Below are 2,732 nucleotides of genomic sequence, written 5' to 3' on the forward strand. Positions count from 1 at the left end.
ACCGATTCCTCTTGAGGTTTCACTTGATTTGGATTTTGATTGAAGAAACCTGGAGGAGTCGCCGTTTGTCCATTCCTCCAACTAAAGTTTGGATGATTTTTCCAGCCAGGATTGTATGTGTTGGAGTTAGGTCCAGTAAAAGGTCTTTGATAATTATTTACGGCATTGGCTTGTTCATTCAACACTCCTCGAAAGGCAGGTATTGTAGGACAGTTTTCAGTTGTGTGAATGTTGCAATCACAGATGCCGCAAACAATTTCATTGACCTTATCCTTCTTTCCTTCCATGGCCTCAACTTTCCTTATGAGCGTAGTCACTTTACACTTGAGATCATCCTCTTCTTTCAAGAGATATAATCCACCTTTCTCCTTTAATTGAGTCGGCCTAGACGTGGTGTTCGCCATTGGGTAATAGTCCCATGATTGTGTTTTTTCAGCGAGACTATCGAGGTAATCCCATACCTCGTTAACATCTTTGTTGATGAACTCTCCATTACACATTGTCTCGACCATTTGGCGCATGGAAGATGTCAGTCCATTGTAGAAAAAATTTGTAATGCGCCACGTTTCAAATCCGTGTTGTGGGCATGAACTGACCAAATCTTTGAACCTTTCCCAACATTGGAAGAATGTTTCATCTTCCTTTTGGGCAAAGTTCATGATTGCTTTTTTGAGGGTAATCGTTTTATGATGTGGGAAGAATTTTTTTATGAATTCCCTCTGCATGTCGTTCCATGTGCCAATGGATCTAGGACGCAGTGAATGTAACCACGTCTTAGCTTTCTCTTTTAAGGAAAAAGGAAAGAGTTTCAGCCTAATTGTATCCTCAGATACATTAGGAAAACATAATGTAGCTATAATCTCATCGAACTCTTTCAAATGTAAATATGGACTTTCTGATTCAAGTCCATGGAATTTGGGAAGGAGTTGGATAACTCCTGGCTTGATGTCCATTTGTCCTGTGTTTTCAGGAAAAATCATGCATGAGGGCATACTTACTCCCGCCGGTTGTAGATAATCTCGTAAAGTACGAGGCGGGGGTGCCTGTTGCACCTCATTCTCATCTTGGGTATCCTCCACCCTGGGTGGGAGTAGAGGAGGTTGGTCTTCAGCCATAACTTCAGTTAACTCAGGGGATTTCGAGCGGTGTCTAGTCCTGCGATGGATAGTCAACCCCTCAACCAATCCTCCTTCAGTCAAAAGACGTCGAGTGTCGTCACGGGCCCACTTGGGCATGAAAACACTCGCAGCCCTCAATTAAAAACCTAATCCTAAGAAAGGAAAAGAAAATCTAGAAAGAAAGAGAGAGTTGGAAAGAAATTACCAAATTGGAGTCCTGAGTTAAAACCTGCAAAATAAAACAAGAATAAGTTAGATACTAAAACAAGAGGAACAATCCTTTAAAATAAAGGTAGTAGTAAACTAATTTCTAAAAGAAAGTGGAAACTTTTAAAATAAATTAAGAAAGTCCTAACTAGAAAGTAAATTACTAAAAGAGAATTGAAAAATAGAGAGTAGGGAAGGAGCTTACCGAATTAGAAATTTCTATCTTAAAGGCCTACAAAATAGGAAGGTTAGTTTCTAAACAAAAATTCTAAAAATAATTTAGGAAACAAATTAGATTCTAAAATTAGAAAGTTACTAAAAATAAAAGTAGAAAATTAATTAAGAAATAACCTAGTTCTAAGAATAAACTATTTCCTACAGATGGGAGGATACTAGAATTAGAAAATTTATAAAATTCAAACCCTAATTCTAAAAGGTAGAAAAAGTAAAGAGATTATGAAGGAATTACCAATTTATGGACTTATGTCAGGATCCTACAAAATATGGAAACAAGTTAGTTTCTAAGAATAAAATAAAATAAAAACTTTTAGCCTAAAGTTAGTAAAATCCTAATCCTAACCTAATTCTAAAACTAATTAATTTCAGAGAATCGTAACCGTCAGTCCCCGGCAACGGCGCCAAAAACTTGTTCACTCCCCAAGTATAGGGTTGTGATGTAGTAATAAACTCGGTAAGACCGAGGTCGAATCCACAGGGACTGATACCTGTACGTTATCTAAAACCAAGTAGAACTAGAACTAGACTAAGATATGATCTAACCAAATAAAATTTTAAGGAATAATTGTGGAATAATTATTTAAAACTTTAAGGAATTCAGAGGAAGGAAACTAGGGATTCAGAGGATCCACTTGTAGAGATCAGGGAGATCTTATGCCTGCATCAAGGATTATGGAATTCAAACTGAACTTACTTGATTTGGTTTTCAAGAGATGAAAGGTATATGAATTAGAATGGATTCCATCATCTAACCATGCCCAGGAGACACAGCAAACAACAGGATTAAACTAATTACCAACCAATCAACAATGTATGAAAATCAGGAAGGTACTATCATCCTACCATGCCCATGGGACAATGATGAACAACAGGGCTTCCTGAATTCGATAACTTTTATAAAGAACATGGACTAATACATCAATGTACTGCGCCATACACACCTCAACAAAATGGAATAGTTGAAAAGAAGAATAGAACATTAGTAGAGATGGTCAACACAATGCTGATAAGAGCAAAGTTGTCACTAAGTCTATGAGGTGAGGCATTGCTTGCAACGTGCCATATACTAAACAGAATTTCGTCTAAAAATATATAAAATATCTTCATATGAAACATGAAGAGGTAGAAAACCTAACCTAGGATATCTAAAAGTATGGGGGTGTCTTGCAT

General features: G+C 37.0%; 1 non-coding gene across 1 annotated transcript; it reads left to right on the forward strand.

Annotated features, from left to right (window-relative positions):
• Positions 1 to 570: 570 nt before the first annotated feature.
• On the forward strand, positions 571 to 677 carry LOC131234062 (small nucleolar RNA R71). The gene has a single exon (XR_009165476.1). It is a non-coding gene; the product is annotated as a small nucleolar RNA R71 (small nucleolar RNA).
• Positions 678 to 2,732: the final 2,055 nt, after the last annotated feature.

Source organism: Magnolia sinica, chromosome 18, assembly GCF_029962835.1.
Source record: "Magnolia sinica isolate HGM2019 chromosome 18, MsV1, whole genome shotgun sequence".
Lineage (NCBI taxonomy): Eukaryota > Viridiplantae > Streptophyta > Magnoliopsida > Magnoliales > Magnoliaceae > Magnolia > Magnolia sinica.